The 24,710-nt window shown below is 43.9% G+C and overlaps 1 protein-coding gene across 1 annotated transcript in view; it reads left to right on the top strand.

Moving 5' to 3' along the window:
* The first annotated feature begins 2,267 nt into the window (after positions 1–2,267).
* The window catches only part of PCBP4 (poly(rC) binding protein 4), a 59,162-nt gene continuing 36,719 nt past the window's right edge, over positions 2,268–24,710 (top strand). Inside the window, exon 1 of the mRNA XM_015417725.1 lies at positions 2,268–2,472. The gene's annotated coding sequence lies outside the window, so the exon portion shown is untranslated. The remainder of the gene's footprint in view (positions 2,473–24,710) is intronic.

Below are 24,710 nucleotides of genomic sequence, written 5' to 3'. Positions count from 1 at the left end.
TTATATATTCTTATTCTTACATTCACGGGTTTCTGGTCTTTTGTTAGTCCTTCATGATCACCAGCACCCAGCCGAAGGGCAGCAGGGACCATGGCCAATCCCTGCTGAAGGTCCCAGTCAAGAGAAGCATCCCCAACACAGTGAGGGGCCATGGCCAGCAACACCTGCCCTTGATGGGCCCCCCCCCATGATACCACTACCCTTGAGTCCTCGCTAGCCACTCCAACACCTGGCGGGTAGCCTGATGGCAGTGGGGGCTGCTGCCTATCATGGCCAGGTGCCCCAAACAGGGGCAGACTGGGATGGATGAATCTGAGCCCAGTAGCTGCCCAAAGGATGCTCAGACTTGAGCAACAATGACAATGGGCGCCACGGCCCAGGTCCACGTTGAGCAGCTGCTGTGGCACTGCTGGCACCACAGGGGCCAATTGGCTCAGTGTGCTTGCAACCTTCCAGAGCAACAGCACACCAGGAATTTCCCCAGTAAGTTCAGTGGCCTATCTGCTCCTGGTAACAGGGACTCTGTTGCTGTAAAGCACGAGAGAGCCTCAAATAATCCTGAAAATGAGAAAAGAGCTGTTATTGTCACTTAGCAGATACAGTGGAGACAATGGAGAACATCCATATAATTATTGGTCTGTGATTAATAGCATGTTACTTGGGCTTATCTTCACTGATGCAACAGGTAAGATAAAAGAGGAAACACTCTGAACCTTTAGGAGGGAAAATTCATTCATTTTAATGGCATAGTAAATGTCTGTGTGCCACGACCTGAATGGCCCAAGTTAGTCCAATCTCATCAGATCTCCGAAGCTATGCAGCAGTGGCCCTGGTTTGTACTTGGATGGGAGACCACCAAGGAAGTCCAGGGTTGCCACGCAGAGGCAGGCAATGGAAAGTCACCTCTCTTGACTTGAAACCCCTACAGGGTTACCATAAGTTGGCTGCAACTTGATTGCACTTTCCACCCAATTTCTGTACAAGAAAAGGTTTACTGAAATGATGCAGAGAGCATGTGGCACAGCAAACAACTGGATCTCATTCTGAAGCTACAGGCAGTGTCTGTCCACACTATTTAATGGGCTTTGGCTTATCACTGAAGCTGCTCTCCTCCTTGCAGCCCATCATCTGCTGCCTTGGAAACTCCAGCAAGATCACTGCTATTCCTTGGCTTTAGCAGTTTGTTTTCATGGCCATCCTAGGAACACATGGCCACTTTCTGTGTTTTCTTTTTTATGTATTCTTCAATCATTTTTAATTGTATGTGGGCAATTCTAGAGCTCCAGAAAAAAATGCAAAGATGGAGCATTCACAGACTATTCCTCACATATGCATTCTCATACCACCTGCACTTTTAATTGAATGCTGTAGAACTAAACCAATCTCACAGCTAAGGTTTTTCTAAGTAGCTTTTTGCTCTTTTTGACAACAGAAAGATAGTCATGTAGAGGGCATAGTCAGTAGTGATAGGGACAGATCCCCTTCTGTGACAGAAAAGACTACAGGGGCATAAGGTGAATAAGCTACCATGCTTGCATATTGTACCGTGGATTAAAGGCACAAATTTAGACAGGTTCATTGGCATCGCCAGGATCTCTGAAAGCGATATATGATACCTGACAGTATAATTGCTGTTTATTTTGTCTTAACCTCAAAACCCCACATGATCACATGGTAAGGCCAGGAGAAGTTAAAAGGATGGGAAATAGTCCCTGGATAATCAAGGGCTCTTCACCTTGAGATAAACCCAAACGCACTCCTTCTTGTTGGAAAAACTGAGTGGAATTCATAATTCTCATCAAGCACAGGGTGAGGGTGACCTGAGAAGTAAACCCACCTACCTGAGGGCTCCCCTGGTTATACAAACAAGTAATGCAAGTTTCTTCTTAGGCCACAAGCTATTCAAAGCCATCTGGATTTGGGGATAAATAAATCAAAAGAGGCAGCCATGGGATCGGGAATGGGGTTAAAGAGAAAAAATGCCAGAGGAGAAAGAGTTAAATGCCCCCCCTTTTCCTCCCCCCCCCCCCCCCCCAGCTCCCCACCCCGCGCCCTTGGTGGTGGACTGCAGGCCGGCCCTATCTGCCGATCGGTTTGCAGGACAAGAATGCAAAATGCAAAACGGGGAGAGGGATCCGCACTGCAAGGGGGAGGGAGGGTGGGGGATGGAACGTCCCTGTCCTTGGCAGATGGTCTTACCCAGTGTGCATTGTTCCTCTGGTGTCTCCTTTATCCGCTGTAATTGGATCCTGGAGGGAGCCCGCGCGCGGCAAAGGAGGGACCGAGGGAGGCTGGGCGGGCTTGCTGAGGGGGGCAACATAGTCCCGAGGCTTTGGCCTGCGCCTCCCTCGCCTGTCAAGCATTTGATTTCATTGTTCCGGGCTGATGTCACTCCCAGTTGTCACAAACGCCTCTCCGGGTGACAATGTGGGACTAGGAGGCACAAAAGAGCCCGCTGGACGTCGCCCGCAGGTAAGAGCGAAAAGTGCGCGTTGCGCCTGGGGTCCCGTCCCGAACTTTGGCCGGCGCTGAAGGGTCTGAGGAAGGGGGGGGGAGAGGGGGGGGTCGGAAGGCTCCTTCAGGAGCGGCCGGCGAGGCGAGGGATGCTGCGGCTGAGCCTGGACCAGGCGGAGGGAACTTGGAAGAGGCTGGGGATGCTCTCCCCTCCCTCCTCCTCCGTCGCTTCGCCCTTCCACTCGCCAGGCCCGCGTTTCCCAAGCCCCATCCCCCACCCCACTTTCGGGCACTCGGTGTCTCCGGAGGAGCACCGAGATTGCAGGTGCGGCGGCCTGGAGACCCGCGGTCCGATCCCGGCCTCTCAGGACTTCTGGCGTTTCTCGGGAAGAGACTGCGGAGAGACCCGCGCTCAAATCCCCCTCGGCGTGGCACTAGGCGACCGAGGGAATCCCAGGAAGGAAGGCAGGCAGGCAGGCAGGCGCCCAAGTTAAGACTAACACGGTTTCATTGCCACTAATTCTGGCTTCAGAGTTCAGTGTTCTCTCTAAGCTGAGTTAATGTGAGCTAGCTCACAGTTTTTTAGCCTCCGGCTCACACATTTTTGCCTTAGCTCAGGAAGGATGGCTCCAGAGCAAACTAATTTAGGCAGTAGCCAAATTGATCGCTCACAACTTTAATGCCAGGAGCTCACAAAGCAGAATTTTTGCTCACAAGACTCCACAGCTTAGAGGGAGCACTGGTTCAGACCACGAAAGTTTGTGCTGAATTAAAATGTTGTTAGGCTTGAAGGTGCCACAAGAGTCCTGCTTATTCATCCTGCAGTCAGCCACAGTTCAGGCAACCAGTGCCTCCTTTTTAACTGCGGCTCTGCTAAACCTGTCAGCCTTAGCTGGGCAGCCCCAGGCCCTCCTCCCCTTCCATGTCGCTCTATTCCCAGCTCCTTTCTGACGTTCACCACCTGCCCCCTTCCTTTTGTTTCTTCTGGATCCCCTTGTAAACTCAGAGCGGCTTTTCTAAACCTGCAGCACCCTGTGGTCTTCTACACACTCCAAGTTTGGCTTCCTGTATATTTTATGTCATGGCGCCACTAAGATGGCAGTCTTCACTGGATGACCTGCTTTTCCGACTCTTGTTCTCCATAACTCAGTCTGTGCATGCTCCCTATTTCTATTGTGCTCCATTCATCTTCCTAGCCCGACTCCAAACTGGCATGGCCTACTTCTGAGCTCAGACTGCTATTGTGGTAAGGTCCTTGGGGACAGGTTGGGTGATGAATCTGCCCAGTTCATTCCATTTGTGACATAGCCTTGGTTTCCAGCACCTGCTTCTCTTTGGCAGCAGATTGCATTCGTTCTTTTCAACACACATGCATCCTTTTGTTCCCAACCGCTACTGAATGCCATTCCCCCTCCCAGTCGTTTCTGGCCACTTAACTGACAGCGTCCGAGCATCACATACAACATACAAAAATAATGATGTCTATGGCATGGGGTGGTCAAGGGGGATGAGCATTACCTCAGCCAGCCTTACAATATAGTAGAAATGCCACCATTTAAGAGTCTCGTTATTCCAGAGTCAGTGAGGTGCAATGGACAAAGAGTACTGGGGAGACCAGAGTTCTAACCACCACTGGGCCATGAAGCTTTCTGGATGACCTTGGACTAGTCACTAGCCACCTAACTTACCTTACAGGGTTGTTGTGATGGTAAAGTGGAAGAGGTGAAAACTATGGATGCCACCCTGAGCTTCTTGGAACATTTTCCAAGACTGAATACAAAATCTTCATTCTCTAGATACACAGAACTCTTCCTTTTATCTTGTGGAAGGTTCATAGTGTCATGTGACTAAAATGGTAACTTCATAATATTCTGTGGGGTGTAAGTTTTAATGTCTGTACGGCTGCCCATAGATGATGTACGTGTGTGTGGGGGGGATGTGTGTGGGTATTATAGAAGGTCTCAGAGACCCCCATTATCTTAGGCTATAATTCTAGGCATTTTATTTGCAGATAAGTAAAGTGAACATGTTTAAGATACAGGTATGATCCTCCCGTCTCTGGCCCCAGCTCCTGCCAACCTAGCAGTTAGAAAGCAAGAAATTGCAAGTAGATAAATAGGAACCGCTTTGGTGGGAAGGTAACAGTGTTCTGTGCACCTCGGCGTTTAGTCATGCTGGCCACATGACCACAGAAACGTCTTCAGACAGCGCTGGCTCTTCGGCTTGGAATCAGAGATGAGCACCGCCCCCTAGAGTCGGATTCGACTAGCTTTCGAGCAAGGGAAACCTTTACCTTTTTATGATCCTTCCAGACAAAAAGCAAGAGAAACCAACATCCTGAATCAGAGTTTTGGTTAGATGGGCTTTTGTTACTGTCCTCATTCAGCTAAAGGTTCCTAAAGAGTGGTGGAGATCAAATATTATTCTCAGGCCTTCAAGAAGTACAGATTCATTACAGTCTTATCAGTTTTCCTTCAGGTTGAAGTAGATACTTCTGAGGCAACAGTGAAAGCACACAACAGTGCTTCCAACTCCACTGCTATGCTGAGAGGTTCCAAAGGGAGACCTTATTTTCAGCCAAAATAATCTTCCTAAAAGACGCATGCTTAGCTTAAAAGTAGAATTTTCCAGCAGATGCGTGCAAATGCAGACTATTTTGAAGGGAAATGATGAACAACTCAAAGAAGAAGTTCAATGAGTATTCCTTTCTCTTAGGAACAGAGTGAGTATCCTTCATCAACCCTCCTAATGAAGGAGAACATTTTAAAGACAGTATCTTCCTTGTGACCAGCAGGCTCTTCCATAATGGCGTCTCTGGGGGAAGTCTGCAGGGCATTCTGTACAGTAACAGCACTGTTCCAACAGATTCATCATCCTCTGCTATGGTGCTTTTTCAGCCTAGGCTGAATTGTCCAAATTCCTTTTTGTTCTTTGTCCTTTTAAAGCCACACACCCTTTACCCTGTCCTGTCCAAGCATTTTGGGAACTAAATATCAATATTCAGAGCAGCTATGAGGTCAGCTTTCTAAGGGCTTCTACTCCTCCTTAGCATTCAGGGAACACACCAGGAATTGTTCTTGTTCCCCAGTAAGAGAGCCTTCTCATGCGAAAGCTGGGGGTGAGTTGGGGTGGATTAATAAGTATACTACCCACACAAGCTTCTTCCACTGGTAGCTTATTAAAACTATGTTATTCTTTGTACACTCCGGCTTTGTTTGTAAGAAACGAAAGAAGGGGGTCTTAGAATATTTGTACAAAACTATGATGCCAGAAGTGAAATTTACACCTCAACGATAGCATTTGCATTCATGTATTATTTGAAGTCAAGGTAAAGTCACTAAATGCTCCAGAGTTAGCCATGAACAGAGCTTGGATCTTTGAGTGCAGATTTATTCATTTAAAACATTTATATGCCGCCTTCCCACCTAAATAGGGTCCCCAAAGCAATGAACATCAAGGCATTAAAATATTTAAAACATTAAAACAACATTTAAAATGTACATATACATGTTTAACAATACATATACTTACAGACATAAATATACAGATGTACTGGCAAATAAATGCAAACAGCCAGGGAGGAGGGTCAATAAGAGTTTATTGGGGGTACACTTCTAATGGCTATTTCCAGATTTTAAAACTGCCACTTTCCTGTGAAGTCCCATTTACTGGTTTAAAATCAGCCATTGGATTCATATTTGATTGGATTCAGGAGCGCTCTCGTTGGAATGATTATAAACCATCCATTGTTTAGTAGTAGCAAATGAATAGCTGAAGGCTGGAAACTACTCTTGGTCCTGTCAGTGCAATACTAGACTACCAGCAATTCCAACTTTATGCCCCAGTTTCTTCATCTGTTCTGTAGAGGAGAAGATTCTCAGAATCAGTTAAACGTTTGTAAGGCACTTAAGATATAAGGATGTTATTCACAGAGGACTAGCCAAATGCTGGTGACACTGATGTCATGAAACTGGGTGGAGTTTTCTCGGGAATGGAGTGAAATAATAAACTTGCAGAATGCTGAGGTGAAGATGGAGGAATCATCCTGGACCCTCTGTTTAAAAGAAAGTGAAATATTTGCTTCAGGTATCAGATTCGAGGTAACTAATTTCATTTTCCTTCTTCTAACATCCATCTCTGTGTCACTAAAAAGGAGTTGCACATCAGAGACGGACTGGATGTCAGTTTTACTTTTGGCTTTAGGCACAAGAAAGCATTACCTATGCTTATAACATTAGCAAAACTCTTGCCTTGGGGATAGCTTTTGAAGAGAAAGCTATTTTACTGGCTTTTTTTTTTGTCGGAAAGAATCTGGACAGTATTGGATTCATCTATTTCAGGACAGGACTTAATATTGACTCCAGAAGCAGTTACCGTGCTTAGAGGTAACTCTCCAAAGTTGTTTTAAAAGCTTTTTTGCATAGTGCCACTGCTTGAATATGTTTAGATAAAGGTGAATATGTTGACTGATATTTCTAGAGTACATTGCTACTGTTGACAGCTCCAAATAATGTCATTTTCTGACTTTATTGGTATGTTTTATGGAACTTTTTCTATGAGTCTCATGAGTTCTAACCTCTCAAGAAGAACTGAGATTTAAAAAAAATATATAACTGAAGATATTCTTTTTTAAAAACTAATGAACAAAACAAGCTAGGAATACACTAAGGCAAAAATTAAACAGTTTTTCATAAAATGAATCTTTTAAAAATCTATGGGAAAAATGCCTAACAAAAAGCCCTTCATGCTTACACACAGGAAAATACATAATATATCATCCTGTTTTTTCCCTAGCAATAAATTACTTAAATGAAGACCAGATTTTCTTTGCAAATTCCTCATTTCTTCACAAAGTAGATTCTCTTTTGCCCTTAAAAAGACAACCCCAACAAACATTTTAAAGAAACATTCCTATTTTGTTTCCTTAACTCTTGTTCTTTTTTTAAAAATTCAAAATACAGCTGCAAAGACACTTCACAGAGACATAATATAAACTTAACTCTTATCCTTAAGTGTTACAATTTCATTAATTTTCCATGTATCATAATCCATCGTAGAAGACAGGAGCTAAGGTCTAAAGTATGCAGGACAGACTAGGGAAATACATTTTTCAGGGATATTGCTTTTATTACTGTACTGCTTTTAAACATTTTTCTCTATTTGGAAATGTATTGAGAGATGGCAGACACATATGTTAAATAAATGAATAAACAAAAAGGGCTTTCTATGGGAATTAGGACAGAGAAGAACATCAGCCAAGTTTGAACTGTTGCTTTTTTTTTCTGGCTAGGTAATTTCCCCATAGGTGGGATTCCCCAGTGGTTGCAAGGAACTGAAGGGGGGGGCAGAGAGGGGTAGGTAAAGTGTGGCAATTTGGTTTGAAAAAAATTACAATGACAAGTATTTCCCCTTCCCATGATACCATAAATTGAACTTTCTCGTTTCCTTCCCAGAGTATTAGGCCACAGTCTTGTGACAGAAGGAAGGGGGGGATGGCAGTGGAGTGTTGGTCCGAAGTGCATAGGTAAAACTCACAGCAGATCTGTTATCAGAAACTGTGAACTGGGCAATAGGCAAACAATCCATTCAACAGCATAAATCAAAATCTAAATACAAATATATTTACAATAATTTACTTATTATAGAATTTAGTGTTTTTTTTCATTTTGGTAACAGAATGTAAATATCAAGAGCCCGCCAGTCTGTTCTTAAGCCAGGAACATAAATGTGAAGCACCCCCCCAAGTCAGAAAAGCTAGAATCATGGGCTGAATACTGTGGATTTGTTCTACTCCCGGTGATGGTGCTTTCCTCCAGCATAAGGAGCCATCCCATGATGACAGAGACCGTTCTGCTGAAGAGACGCTTGAGTCAGGATGAGGCTCCTTGTTCCAGAGGAAGGCATCACCATTAGTGGAAAGGATCTGTGAGCTCCAGCTCCATGTGTCAACCTAATTTGTCTACAGATTGGAAAAATCACTGACTGCCATGGACAATTATGAAACTGTTTTAGAGAAAGCAACTGCTGCAGTTGCCAATGAAGATCAGAAACCCTTCCCCCTTCTCCCATGGTCAGCATATGCAATAGAAAGGAATTAATCAGGACATGATTGCCTCCTTTGCTTGTTGTCAGTGCTCTGAATTCTTTTGCACTCATTGGCTAGAATACTATAAGATGAGAGTAGGTTTAATGTATATTGAGCATTTATTTGAGCAGAATACTGCCTGTATTTTTAAAACCTTTGTAAATTAAAAAAGGCTAAAAAAATTTTTTTAAATGTACATGACAATAAAGGGAAGAGTCCCGGAATTTCCTTGCAAGTGTCCCAACCCTCCGAACATCCCAATCCCTGTGGCCCTTCGGGCTGAGGTTGCAATGGTCTGCCCTTCAAGGGATTATTAACTTCTGAAAGCAAGCAAACACTGTATAAATAATGCAGACCACAATTGCTCAAAAGTCATGCAAAAGAGAGGTAGTTTATATAAGAATAACAGAGGACCACATATATCAGTAAAATAAATTTACATCATACAATGTACAGGTCCATGAATAGTGCAAGTCCATAAATGGTACATAGACAGGATAAAGACGCCGGATTTAGATCTTCGTTTCGATAGCTCTTCTTCAAGAAGTTCATACTACTTCATAAAGTACTCATAATGTACAGAAGACTTTGAAGTGGTATATGTAGGAGGAAAAATCCTTCACACAGCACTCACAGTGTATAAAAGCCTTCAAACCGTTATTACAGGAGAAAATTCAATCCTATTATAGTCATTCACAGCCGGGCACCCGGTCAGCAAAGGAACAAACTCTTCAATAGTCGATAAGCTGCTGAACATATGAAGGGGGAATGGACCCAGCAGTGACCAGGAATCTCCATCCAGCATTCCCTCCATGCTTCAGTGTCATAGAGGTTTACAGAGACTTCCTGTGAAACATTTAATACCAGTGGCCTCAGGTGCTATAGCTGCCTTACCATTATGTTGCTGCTTTGTGAACAGCTGTTACCCACAGAAGATCCTTCATTTGGGGACATTCTGCAAATGTTTATGTTTGGGCAGCTAAATTTCTTGCCCTAGGGTGTTCAGGATTTGTTTAAATTTCTGCTTTCGGGCCAGTAGTTAAGTGAATCTTCTGCAAAGATACAAAGTCTTTCTGGGAGGTTACTGAGGACATTTCAGAATGAAGCTAAAAATAAAAGCCACTTCAAAACCTTGATGTCAACTCCTTTCCTTCTTGATATAAAGAGCAACCATTTCATTGAGCCCTTAATTTTAGTTCCCTAATTTTGTGGAAAATGAATTAACGGGAGTGCACCTATGCATTTCTTATAAAACAAGGAGTTCTTCATTAGAGTCTGAGAATTCTCACCCCACCCTTTCCCCTTTAACCATATCAGAAAGTTGTGCACACATATAACATTGCATGTATACAGGACTGAGAGTGAACATGTAGTAGTGGCCAGCATCGTGCAGTAGTCAGAATGTGGACTAGAACCCAGGAGACCCAGGTTTAAATCCCCACTCTGCCATGGAAACTCTCTCTCTTGGTGACCTTGGAATGACTTTCTCTCAGCCTGACCTACCTCACAGGGTAATTGTTAGAAGGATACAATTGAGGAAGGAGAGAATGATGTTGTTTTGGGTCCCCACTGGAGGGGAAAGTGGGATGCAGAAATTTAAATAAATAAATACATGCACTATCAGTTTCTGGGTTTATACACCAAAATGCTGATAATAGTGGGAGCTGTGGATTGGCTTCCTTGTGGATGTACGAAATAGGCATAAGTTTGTGTATGCACTAACATTACAATGTGTGTGTTAGCAATAAATTAACTAGAAGAATTCAGTGTTCTTGTGACGGGGAAATGAGACCCTGTCCTTGAGGCTTCAGGACTAGTACTTAAGCAGGCTCTATAGAGCTTTGAGGGATGCCCAGTGTGACCTGTTTGTCTCTTCAGCTGTATAAAATATGGCTTTCTCCTTATGCTTGCCTAGCCTCTGACAGTAAGCTGAGTGCTTTGATGGAGAGCTACATTGAGCCCTGGGAGCCAAAGGGCTGCCAATGGATCAGTCTCTAATAAGAGGCGTGGGCTGATGATCCCTTCCATTGGCAGATCTCGTCACTCATGCCATCTGTTCTCTTTTCAAGCTGCCAGTTGCTCATACTATGTGCAGTATCTTTGCTCTCCCTCTTCTCTGCTCTCTCAGAACTCAGCAACAGCTACAGCAGGGACTTTTCATCTAGCTGAGCCTACTTTGCCCCAGTTTCAGGTAGTAGGAAACTTCTCCTCACTGCAAGAATATATAGATCATTATCAAAATAGAAGCTAAATCTAATCACTTTTCATTTGCGCAGCACATCTCTAAGCAGGTTGTCTCAGAGGTAAATCCTGTTGAAGTCTGTGAGCTTTATTTCCTAGTAAATACATTTAGGATTGTGGTATTGGTACTTTGGATAGTGTCATGTGGCTTAGTTCAAAGTTTGGTATTTTTGATGTTCATACATTCTTTAATTTCTTAAGATATAGGACTTCAGACTGGCATGTTTCACTTCTTTTGAAGGATATTTCTTATTTTTAAAAGGACTGCTTATTTAAGACCTTCTCTCTCTCACCTCAGTGGCCTTCCCACCACATTTTTCTCATGTTCTTTTATTTCTGATTTTTAAAATCTAACCAACAGCTTTAGAGAGATACCAGGGGGAACCAGCACAATTCCTCATTTTCCTCATTCTGTAACCACAGAGCCACATTTCTCCTGAAAAACTGAGCTCTTCAGCTATATGATAGAAATAAAAAAGTCATCCTTCTGTGACACACTGAGAATCCTGTATTTTTCATCACAGGATACTCTGGCAGTGCAACCCCCCCCCCCATTCTAGGCACAACAGGCCAGATTCCAAATTGACTCTCACTGCTGTTACACTACTGACTTCACTACAGAAACTTCCAAACTAAGCCAGATCTCAGCCTAGTTGCTGTGGTCACTAACAAAGGATCAGGGTATAAATGGGATTAAATACTTAATAAGGTTGTGTCTCAATCACATGCACAGAGTTATATTGATCACCTGCTCTACAGAAATGAAGGGAGGAATTTTCTCCTCAAAGTACGTTAGAGTGGACCATGTGAGAGGCCATGGTTGAGGCATGTCTGTGTGTGGTAAACTGATACAGATAATAGCTGTTTTGCTGTTCCCAGACATTATGAAATATGAAACAAGCAAAGCATTTTTATTATTTATTTTGTAAGAAATTCTTGTATTAACGTTAATGAAAACTCTGCTTGGAAACATTTCAGCCAGAGTTAACTATTTATTTACTTATGAAAACATTTATATCCTGCTTTTACTTATGGTTCAAGGTGGCTTAAAATAATAGTTAAGAACACAGGTAAAATAAAAAATAAAATAGCAAACCCCAAATCCCCACCCCCTTTAAAGATGGCTGCCATTCAAACCACTCAAAAGCCCTGGCAAATTGGCAGGCCTTGCAGCACCTCTAAAGAGGGGGCCTTCATCTCCTCTTTAGGGAGCCCATTCCACAGGGCTGGAGCCATGATGGAAAAGGCCCTGGACTCTGGCTAATGCCAGACGGGCCACTCTAAGCGGTGGGATAGCCAACAGATGGCTGCCTGTCAGCCTTAGTTGGCACAAAAGGACATGTGGAAGGAGACAGTCCTACAAAAAAAGTCCTTAATATCTATGATATGCTCCCTTTCCTCCACAATTTCTGGCATTCTTGCTCTTGTTCTCCTGCCAATATGTCAGTCCTGATTTGTAAACCCCTTGTTGGATAATAATAATTGCAAATACTTGGTGGTGTGGAAACCTCTTTAAGTGATAGGTGCCGTAAGAATGCTAATGCTAGCAGCATTTATTTATTTAAGATCATCTTTGGCTAGGATACAAAGGGTATAATGAAATTATTTTGGCAGCTAAATTACTTATTGCTGTTTTGGAAACTGACATCACTGCTGCCAGTTAGCTTATAGGTCATTAAAAGATGGAAAACAACTTATTTTTTATATTCAATATAAATATAGAAAACTAATCCCTATGGAAGAATTAGCAGTATGGAACACATTTATCAAGTTCTGGGAAACTGTTAAGAGTAAAAATAAATTTCAAATTGAAATTCATAGAAGCAGCTAAAGCTTGATTTGAATGGACTGTCTTTTTATTAGGCGTTTGATAATTTTTATGATTTGATATTTGTATTGATTTCATGTTTCAAGGATGTGTAATTTTGTTTTAAAGTTGTGAAATTATTGATAAAGAGCTTGATTATCTGTACACATTTAAACTTTATAGTAGCTTCATGGTTTTTTTCTAAAAGGCTATGAATCTTAATTCTAGTTTGAGGCTTTAACACCCAGTGTGATGATCTAGAGAAGCTTTTTATAAAAGGTATGATAAGGGACAGGAGATCCCTACATGGGGCCGTAAAAACACCTAAATTTTCAGCATCTTCATGCTCTGACCTGCCACTGGTATGCAGACAGGCAGCAAATCAGCTTACAGAGCACATGGCTCATTGGGTACATCCAACAACCACCTTCCCTTCCATAGATATGCTGTAAGGGAAAGCATTGTTCATAGTGCCTTTAGAGAGTAGCACAGAGCCCCTTTTCATAAACCTAAGCAACTAGGTTAGTAATGATTACATAGAACAGTTTAATTAACTAATAGTCCACCTTTCTCACTGGGACTCAAGGTGGTTTACTGATGTGCTGTTAACAATAACTGCTACCTTTTTGACCATGGAGCTTTCATACCAAATGTCATGAACTTTAGCCATGATAGATTCAGGTGGGTAGCCATGTTGATATGAAGCAATAGAACAAAGTTTGAGTCCAATGGCACCTTTAAGAATTGTTGTACACCACTCTCAGCCCACTTTGTGGAGAGGGTGTTATAGATGCTGAATGAATGAATAAATAAATAAGAAATAAGACCAACAAAGTTTAATTCTGGGTATAAGCTTTTGTGTGCATGCTTATACCTAGAATTAATCTTTGGCCCCGTTCACATGGAGGAGTTGCCGAGCTAAAGGCACGAATGTCAGGCGGATTTTTGGGGTGTGATCACACCGCAACATCTGGGAAGCGTAGCGCACCCGTGGCCAACCCGTGGCATCCCGCCAAAGATGCTCAGTAAAAAACTACCTTGGAAAGTGCACTAGTATCCAGAAAATGCAGGGCAGGGGCAGGCGTCCGATCGCGGGAGGCTAGTATCCTGTGGCATCCGGCGCCCGTCCACGTCCCATTGCAAACCGGATGTTTTTCGTAAGTGCATGCGCAAAAACACGTAACTTAAAGCAGTGCTTCTCTGCAGAACTGCGCATGCGCACAAACACAAAACGCTTGCCGCGCCACTTCTTTGCCACGCTCCAGCATCGCCATGTGATTGCCAGCTAACAGACTAAGCGCGAAGACTTGGGGGTCCTGTGATCGGGCTACCGCACTTTATTTTGCACTGGGGCAAACAGCCACGCCTCCCCCCCCCCCGCGTTATCTGGCCCATATGACCGGGGCCTTTGTTGATCTTAAAGGTTTGACTGGACTCAAACTTTGTTCTTTAGCCATTATGATTCACTGTCTGTCAAAAAACTAGAGGCTGATTTAGTTGAGTCAACAGTAGGGGATATGTAGAATATCATAAAAAACTGCAAATCGTTATTCCAGAATAACTGCAAACTAGTCAACTTTCACACTGATGCTTAACTATAACAGCTGCTATCACAATACCACAGATTTTACATCCAGAAATATAAAGAACCCTGGTTAGCACAAACAGAACTAGATTACATTAAAACATATGCACTCTATTAATACAGAGTCTTTCCAACCACTCTGTTCATTCTCCTTTGAAATACTTACTCAGATAACAAGAGGTCCAAGCAGGATGCTGCACAAATGTGTCCTCACTATTTTGCATGCTAATTTAACAAACCATTCCTATATATACTTATGATATGTAATTCCATTTCATCGTCTGACAAAGTGTGCATGCACACAAAAGCTCACACCTTGAATAAAACTTTGTTGGTTTTAAAGGTGCCATTGGACTCTAACTTTGTTTCAAAGGCAAAATTAATATTCTTAAAACACAAAAATGGGAAAGAACATAAATTCAAATAAAAACTAAGTGTCAGTAAAAATTATGAGTGAGTCAGAGCTAGTACCTGTTGGAAGTAAAAAATCAAAACTCTTAGAAATTAGAACAGTTCCTAAAAAGTTATACATTTGCAGATAGACTTTGTTTCTGTCAGAAACAGAGTGCAAGTATCTGTTTCCTACAACATCTCCCAGCATGTATCTTGTAACATCTTATTTTTCATGGAATATCCACACTCAAAGATATATAGCAGAGATTTGCCTAAGATATAGATAGTGACCACATAAATCATGTGGTTTTGATCCAATCAAAAATATTTCAGTCATCACTTCAGATGTGATCAGGTAATTTAACGTACAGAGTTAGTCCCAGGCAGGAAACAGGGAGAAGGCAGATGGGATTTACAAGTTCCTCGCAGCAGTCTGTTGGGCAGATTGAACCGCATAACTGAATAGTATAACAAACAGTAGGGATTTTGTATGCACATGAAACCTTGACTAAAACTTTGTTGGTCTTAAAGGTGCCACTGGACTCAAACGGTATGAATTTTTCTACACGTCAAAGTAAAACTTGTCTCAGTCTGAAAGCTTAATTCTTGGCTTTAGCAGACTTGATATTTTACAAATTGCCTGTACTTTGATCAAAAGAGTGAAGTTATTCTGAGAACTATCAGGCCAGCTACAGCTAGGGATGCCAGCCACTGGGTGGCACCTGGGGATCCCCCGGAATTACATCTCATCTCCAACTGCAGAGATCAGTTCCTCTGGAGAAAATGGATGCTTGGGAGGATGGACTCTATGGCATTGGTACCCCAGTGAAGTCCCTGTCCTCCCCAGGCTCCCCAAGTCTCCAGGAGTTTGCCAGTCTGGATGTATTTGTTTATCTGTTTATTTATTTATTGTTTATATTTATACCCCGCCTTGCCTGACACTGGACGTGGCAACCCTACCCCATCCTCTGCCAGTGGCCAGGGTGGACCTGGCAACCCTCGCTAGAGCCAAAGGTTAAGCTTCAGATTAACAAATTTTATTCTGGAACAATAATTTCTAGCATTATCTTCACAACATTTAACATGACAGAAATAAGTTAATAAATATTTAATTGTTTAATAACTTTCAATGCAGTCCTAAACAGAGCTACACCCTTTTAAGCCTACTGACTTCAATGGACTGAGAAGGGTGTAACTCTGCTTAGGATGGCACAGTTCCAAGAACCTCAAGGCAATGAACACATTCTCCAACAATCCCTTTTTTATGATATGTATCCCTGATAAATCACTGTCCCTATTTTGTCCTGATCTTGCTTTGGGGACAGATTTTGCCTTTTTAAAATGTTGGTATATTTAGTCCACGGTGCCCCAGAGTTATCTTATCTTATCTTATTTATTTATTTATTAAATGTATACCCTGCGCTACCCCCCAAAATGGGCTCAGGGCGGCTCACAACATAAATTCAGCAGACAATAAAAACAGTAAAACAATAATTAGCAATAGCAGATCAACCAAACCCACGCATTATGACATAATTACCCTAGAAAACTCCAGTGTCCAGATGGTGTCCAAAAACAGTAGGGCACTGGAAAAAAAGTCACAAACAGCACTGTGGACAGGACAGGGTGGGCAGAATAGATTGAACGCCCACCGCCTCAACGAAAGGCCTGGTGGAACAGCTCCATTCTACAGGCCCTGCGGAACTGTGCTAGGTCCTGCAGGGCCCTGATCTCAGGTGGGAGCATGTTCCACCTGGCTGGGGTGAGGGCTGAAAAAGCCTTCGCCCTGGTTGAGGCTAAGCGGATTCCCTCAGGCCAGGGACCACCAGGAGATGATGATCAGAAGAGCGCAAAGCTCTCCGAGGCTTACAGAGGGAGAGGCAGTCTGGCGGGTATGATGGTCCCAGGCCACATAGGGCTTTGAAGCTCAGAACCATAACCTTGAATGGGATCTAGTATTCGATCGGCAGCCAGTGCAGTAGGTGCAACACCAGTTGAATGTGCACCCACACAGGTGTTGCCATCAACGAGCATTGCAGTTGGTGCAACACCAGTTGAATGTGTACCCACACAGGTGCTGCCATCAACGAGAATGCTGCCACATTCTGCACTAGCTGCAATTTCCAGATCAGGCTCAAGGGTAGCCCTGCGTAGAGCAAGTTACAGTAGTCTAGCCGGGAAGTGACCATTGCATGGATCACTGTAGCTAAGTCCTGGGGAGGCAAGGTTGGGAACTAGTTGCCTGATTAGCCAAAGGTGATAAAAGGCCGATCTGGCAACCAAAGTGACCTGGGCCTCCATAGTAAGTGAGGAATCCAGCATCACCCCAAGACTCCTTACCTCCAGAGCTGGCAGCAACAGCGCCCCACCAAAGACCGGGAGCCTAATTCCCTATCCCAGGTACAGGACCTCTGTCTTTGTTGGATTCAACTTCAGCCAGCTCTGCTACAACCAACCAGCCACAGCCGCCAACGCCTGGTGTCATTGGCATATTGATGACAGCCCAGCCCAAATCCCTGGATCAGTTGGGCAAGGGAGCACATATAGATGTTAAATAACATCGGAGAGAGGATCACCCCCTGTGGTACCCCGCATTCCAGCAGATATCACGGGGACATTCTCTCCCCTAGCGCCACCCTCTGTCCCCGACCGTAGGAGAAAGGAGGAAAGCCATTGTAAAGCAGTCCCCCGTATCCCAATGTGGCATCCTTCAAGCCTACTCCTCTGAATATCCTCCTAAGGGAAATGAAATCTCTGAGTGGGGATGACCATAGTGCAGTTGTATATAAATGCACACTTAAGAACACTTAAGCACAATTTAGTGCTCATCCACCTGTTCTGTATGCTGTAGCTGGTTCAACTTGTTTTGAAGTCTTAAAATATGCTAATATTATATAGGATTGGCTACTGCAGAGTAAATTAATTCAGGACAGAACACAGACAGACAAGAACCTTCAGCAGTTTGTAATTGTTTGTGTGTGTGTATATGAGGGGTAGGGTTGCCAAACCCCCCGGTTTGCCAGGGGTCCCCCATTTTGGGGGGGGTTTTCAAAAAGCCAGCTTTGTTCTTAAAAGGGAAACGCAGCTGCGCTTAAAGGGGAAACGCTGGCTGCCGGCTACTTTAAGTGCAGGGAACTGCCGTTTCTGGAGATCCGGGTGCACGGGTGGGTGGGTGGGGAGGCAGACGTCCCCAACTTGACGTCATCACGTTGGGAATGCCCCACCCCCTCCAGGAACGCCCCCAAAGTCCCCCGCTGGGGGTGGAAGATGGACTTGGCAACCCTAATGAGGGGTAAAACTGAGACATTCTAAGAATACAACAGACATCCTTTTTAAGTCTGTGAAAAGCTGAAGGGTAAGCAACTTTATAGCTCTGTGAGAAAAGTTGGACTGATGACTTAAAAATGTAAACTAAACTAGGAGACAGAAATTACCTTTTTAAATATTTTATAAACACTTGTTTTAATACTAGTAAGGCGACCGTATGGTGACCCGTAGGGTTTTCAAGGCAAGAAATGCTCAGAGGTGGTTTGCCATTGCCTGCCTGTGTATAGATACCCTGGGCTTCCTTGGTGGTCTTCCATCCAAGTACAAACTGGGGCCAACCCCGCTGTACTTCCAAGATCTGACAAGATTGGGCTAGCCTGGGCCATCCGGGTCAGGGCATATGTATATTAGATACTGTCATATATATTCTGTGGCAATTTTTAAAATGATTTTTAATTCTGTGTGATGGATCGTACCCCTATCCTACCACTCCACTAAGCAAAGATTGACGCTTTCTACCAACCTAAGGAAACTTCCTCCAGCTTAAGTGGCTCTTCCACTGGAGGAAGAGTCACTTAAGTTGGAGGCAGGCTGCTTAGGCCAGAGGAAAGCTCCTTGGGGGGTGGTTGTTATTTAAAAATATATGGGATTTTTTGTAAGTTATTTCCTGGGAAAGCACCGAGACTCCAAGCGCATCAAGATATTTTCATCAATATTAGTTTGCACCATTTTAGACTTTTCTTATTTGTCATTGTGTGTTGAAAAAGCAAAGCAAGGCCCATGCTTCTAGGACCAAACTTGTACCGGGGTCCGTAACAACTACTATAGTAATATCAAGGACCAAGGATCTTCAGATTCACGGGGTTTCTTCCAGGGTGCAGAAAGTGGGACTCAGACAACGGTCTAATCTCTTCTGTTGTATTGCCTGCCAAAACATGCTGTTCTCCCAAACAAAGCCCCAGGTTTTCCTGACATTCAATCTCCCAGGCAAGAATAAAGAAGAGGGAGTCTAAATAAGCCCCCTGAGACTCTTTGATAGGACAGTTGCCGCCTGGGACAGCTGAGAGAGATCAGAAAGGAGGGGGTGTCCGTGTCTGCATTTACACAGCTGTTGGCTTCTCGCCTCAACACTGGGTTAACTAGAATTTTCAGCCTGTTTTTCTTTTGGATTTTCAGGAGGGACTCAGTACCAGTTTAGCTCGGTCAGGTTATTAACAAAATAACAAAACATGGCCCACACCTTTGTTCCACGTCCTTCCGAGAAGCAAGTGACTGGGATCCCTGGTGGAGGAGGGGAAGCACACTGGCTGGCATCCCTGTGTGGGTTTGCATTCCACAAATGCTTCTGATATGCCTGAACAGAAAGTCACAGATTATTAGCAGTAAGGTTAGACGTGAGGTAGCATTGCAGAGGTTGCCCAGAGGGCAGTGCTAGGCCAAACATGGATTTGGTACACGCATGAACACAGAAAGCTGCCTTATACTGGATCAGGCCTTTGATCCATCAGAGTCAGTATTGTCTGTTTACACTGACAGCGGCTCCACAGGGTCACATCAACCTACTGCCAGATCCGTTAACAGGAGATGCCAGGGATTGAGCCTGGGACCTTCTGCATGCCAAGCAGAGGCTCCACCACTGAGCCACAGCTCCTCTCCAGGGACAAGCAACATATGTGGAACGTGAAAACGGACCTCTTTTGATTTCCAGAAGGGAAGAAGGGAAAACAAAGCCGAAAGCTCAGATTGATTAAAGAATAGATCGCTCATAAGCAAAGATGGGTATTGTTGTGTACGTGGGCCACCACGAGGGGTCCGCGGCACAGGCAAGAGCTTGGATCCGAGAACAATGGAAACTTTGGATCCTAGATCCCCCAGCCCCAACCAATAGCCACTTTGGCGGGACATTCAAACCCTCCAATGGGAATGGGGGGTGCTGGGTGGATATGTATATAGTTGGCCTTGTCGGGCCGGTAGTTAGTCTTTGTCTGTGTTAAGTACAATAAACACATGCTGAAGCATGTCGTCGTCTGAGTCCTCCATGCGGCGAACCCAGTACTTTTCAGGTATTATTGGACAAAGCAGCCTTTTTGAATGGTACAGGTGCTGTGATTTACCGTATTGATAATTTAGTGTAGGAATGGCAAACTTGTTCAACTTGGAGGTGGATTCTCGCCAGACAAGTTACTGAACCTGAGACTTCACCATTGGTGATAACATTATTACCCAAACTTAACTGGGGAGAGTCTGGCCCTTCAGTTTGAAGAACCTGTAAGTCCATCTCTCCCCCAGCTGGCAAACATCATTCCAATTGGTAAACTTCCACAATTATGTTGAGGCCTTTGAAGTGATTTCCTTCTTGCTGGGAGGCATATCTGAGAAGCAGAACACTGTTCTTTTGTGTCCTAGTAAATTGTCCAGTGCCACACATCTGCTATACTGAAGAAGCAGCGCTAGACAGGCTAAAAGCAGCATGCAGGGCGTCATCTGCTTGGGAGCAAACACATCTTAATTTTCCATCTCTGCAGTCTAATGGCTTTTGTTTTCAGTTTCTGCACTTATGTGAGTTCAGACATTTTTGCAGCGTTTGGCAGTTGCTTTACTTCTATAGCAAGATTTCTGTGGCTATAGAATATCAAACTCTAGGTCTCATCATTCATCACAGATAACCAGGCAGCTACTGTGGTTATGTGTGGAGAACAGCTGCTTTAGATTAATTTCCTTTCCATTTTCACATTGCAAGGACTGTTCTTAAATGCCCTCAAATTCCAGAACTATCTATCTTTTGCTCCAAAGCACGCCTACCATCCCAGGGATTTCTCTACAACATCTATCCACCACCACTCAGCAAATAATTCCAAATTGCTCACAAGATTGTCTTTCCCAAACCTGTGGCTAGTTGGTGGACTTCAGGCCAAACGATGCATCTTGACCAGCCACCAGATCTTCTATCCCACTTTTTGTACCCAGCAGTGCTGGAGTATAGCACTGCAGAGCAATCCACTGCTAGAGTCAGGTGTATTCAACATAAGCATATTTAATATGTATAATATATTGTTGCTTAGGGTAAACGCCTATTCTGGAGTGGACATGTTTTAGCAAGGAGAAAATCCTATCACTCCCCAAGTAAGTCCTTGATTAACCACCCTCAACACAAATCAACCACTGAGTCTGGCAAGTTATGCTTGGTTAGCAGCATGAGATGCTTCACACAGATTCTCTGTATAGGTATTGTATAGGTATTGTTGTATTGATGCTGCTGCAAATTGAGCACAACAGCTTTTCATGCACTTTCCTTATCTCAGCATCCCATGGCTACCATACCCCCTCCTCTACCTGACAGGTTTTTTTTAAATGGGAATTGCTAGGTCACTGTAATGTTGTAGCATTCTAATGATCTATCTCTTAGCTCCCCCAAGTTCCCAACTTTAATTTTTAAAAACAAGTCTCTGCAGAGCAATAAGGAGAAAGGCATTTTAAAAAATCAATGCTGGGAACTAGTAGACTGTGGCAAGAGACTGTTATTTTAATGCTACAATTGAGGGGGCCTGCAAGACTCGCAGAGGGGAATCCTACCCCCCCCCTTTGCCCAGTGAGCCCACGGGTGGATCCTTACAATCCCTTCCCCCCATCACTAAGCTTGGTAAAGCTCCAGGTTTCTGCAGCCACCACTGGGCCCAGAGCGGCTCCCAGACACCGCCTCCCCAACATGGCTGGGTCTGGAGCAGTTCTTGGACTCCCACCACAGCCAGGCTCAGAGAGGCTCCTGGATTCTGCCACTGCCTTTCCAGGGGACAGGAAAGTCTGTTGTCTGCACATGTGCAGACAATGCTCTTTATTGGGGGGGGATTTAACCCCCCCCTGTAATATTTTTAGGTCTTCAGATTTTTCTGTCAACTTGGATGTGTCCCAGATTAGTCTACATTTGACTATCACAATATAAGATAGCAATCTAGCTACCCAGTTTTGTAAAAAAAAAAAGTCTTTTGTGGATGGGGTGGGGTAAAATGGTGGCCATAGGAGGCTGAGGCAAGGAAAAACAATGGGACCTGTAAAAATGCAGACCTTCCTACACAGTGCCCAATGATGCTTTGACTGGGATTTTCCCAAAAAGGTAGCACCAAACTTAGTTTGGGGAAGATAGCAGCATAGCAGGGGGAAACACAGGCCCAAACTACATGTTTCAATTTTTAATGTGTTAGGACTAAGGCTCCCGCAAATTGACTTTGATGCCCACAGTCAGATGCCAGGAGTGAGGACACTTGTTTTTCAAGTGCCTGGGGCCATGATTCAGATCAGGACCACAGTGCAGTGGGAGATTGGGCTTCAGCCTTTTCCCTGTGCCATTTTCCTGACCTCAAATGGCACCATGTTCTTTGCTCCATTGTGTGCTAATGGTATTGGGTAAAAACTTCCCCTGGGATACTTCAGGTTGGGTAAATGGTGGTGGTGGTGAGGGCTGAAGCTTCTTCTCCCCCTGTGCTGCAGTTCCAATGCAAATAAGGGCCCTGGGTGCTTGAAAAACAAGTTCTCCCACTCTTGACATCTGAATGTCAAAGTAAGGTCAGGGAAATCCCGACCCTACATGTTACAAATTGCAGTGTGTAGTTTGGGCCACTGGAAGCAGGACAAACAAAGGAGATGCTTCCCAAAACAGACCTTTCATAAGGAAGGCAAGACGGAGGAAAAAATCTGTGTGGAAACAGGCCATGGCTTTTGAAGCATGATGAACTCCATGTGATGTAGTCAAATTATTTTGGTGCCTGCTGAATTTGGGATTCCATGTTGGAAAGTTTTGGACTGTTTTGTTAGCAATATTGGGACATCAGACAGAAGAAGAAAAAGAAGATATTGGATTTATACCCCACCATTCACCTGAAGTCTCAGAGTGGCTTACAAACACCTTTCCCTTCCCCTCCCCACAACAGACACCCTGTGAGGTAGGTGGGGCTGAGAGAGCTCTGACAGAAACTGCTCTTGAGAGAACAGCCCCAAGAGAACTTGTGGCTCAAGGTCACAACAGCAGCTACATGTGGAGGAGTGGGGAATCAAAGCTGGTTCTCCCAGATTAGAGTCTGTGCTCTTAACCACTACACCAGACTGGCTCTTTTGCATTATTAATGAACAAATGTAACAAAAGGCAATGCCTGATAATTTAACTGATTGTTTTATAACAGGGTGAACACACCTGTTGAGGTGTCATGTATTTCCCCTTCCTGGGGATGATAGAGGCTATTAGGACACTTGGCTGTTCCATGGGCAGAGTTTATTATCAGGATTGCTAGTGTGGTAAGACTGCATGTCTTGTCTGTTGGTTACCTTGCTTTGTAATAATTGGTTCTGCAGGAACTGTTTGTAAACATTTTTAATATTAAGTGTGTTTTACGCCCCCCCCCCATTTGTATTTGAGGAATAGACACATCTTGATTGCTTTGGTTCTACAATAGTTAGCTCTCTGCAAGTCCGAGTGGCACTTTGAAGTGGGCTGCTACATAAAGAAGGGAAAAAAGCGTTTTGCAGCAGCTGTGCTCACTGATGCTCCATCAGAAGGAAAGGGTAAAAGGTGATGTCTGTACAGGGTTCCATGTGCAACCACTGAGAAAACTGACATATTCATGGCACAAGAGCAGATATCAGCTGTTGACTCTCATGTCACTGGAGACTTGCCATTAATATACTCAAGACACATTCAGACTGACAGTTTTTCATGCAATTTGCTGCTGAAAATTGCATGATGATCTAGTATAATTTTGCTAATATCCCATGATATGTTCCTGTGTGTATGCCACATCCTGAATTCATTTTTACACACACACACACACACACACACACACATATACACAGAGTTTGAATTTCATTAAAGAGGTACAACTTGGGAGTGCGCAGATAATTTTTTTGACATTTCAGTTCTGGCCAATGTGAGACAGTTAGTGTCAGACTAGAGAGAGGTAGATTCAAGTTCCTTCTCACCCATGAAGCTTTCTCGATGACCGTGGGCCAGTCACTTTCTGTCAACCTAACCTACCTAACAGCATAGCTGTGAGGATAAAATGGAGGTGGGGAGAAAAGATGTATGCTGCTTTGAGCTCCTGAGGAAAAGTGGGATACAAATACTCACTAGCATCATGAGCACAATGATGACATTTCTGGGGAAAATCTAGGAGCAATGGTGGTAGCTCTAGAAATCACCAGATACCTTCTGAAGTAATCAGAATGTAGGGATGCCAGCCTCCAGGTGGGACCTGGGGATCCCCCAGAATTACAGCTCATCTCCAGGCTACAGAGATTCGTTCCCCTGGAGAAAATGGATGCTTTGGAAGGTGGACGCTATGGCATTGTACCCCACTGAAGTCCCCCCCTCCCCAGGCTCCACCCCCAAATCTCCACGAGTTGGAGCTGGCAACCTTCCCCCTCCCCACAGCTCTGCTGGTGGCCAGGGAGGACCTGGCAACCCTATCAGAACGTCTGTCCTGTCTGTTCCTTCCTCCTCAGCTCTTTTTCCTTTAACCAACCATATTCACCTGTCCAAATCTAACTGCTGCTTGAGCTGTCTCTGGCATAAATCAGGTCCTCCAATCAGAAATGCCCACCGTGGCACCATTTTTTGTATATCAGTTTTACACCTTGCCATATCAACCTATATTAATATATATGGTGGAATGTTTTTTAGTGATGTAATGGTGCACATTCCGCTTTTATTGAGACAAAAATCCCTCACCACCAAGATCAGTCCGGCACACATATATGCAGCTTTGAATCAAATATACAGCATTTATATATTAATTTTCATACATATATGCAAAACTCAATTTGATATATTAAACTTATAATGCATTTTATACCCTTCAAACACTAGTGCAAGTTTAGGTTTGAAAAATGTT

Source organism: Gekko japonicus, unplaced genomic scaffold (genome assembly GCF_001447785.1).
Source record: "Gekko japonicus isolate JY-2015 unplaced genomic scaffold, Gekko_japonicus_V1.1 scaffold97, whole genome shotgun sequence".
NCBI classification, from domain to species: domain Eukaryota; kingdom Metazoa; phylum Chordata; class Lepidosauria; order Squamata; family Gekkonidae; genus Gekko; species Gekko japonicus.
Note: the sequence above shows the minus strand (reverse complement) of the source record. Positions and strands in the feature narration are given on the sequence as shown.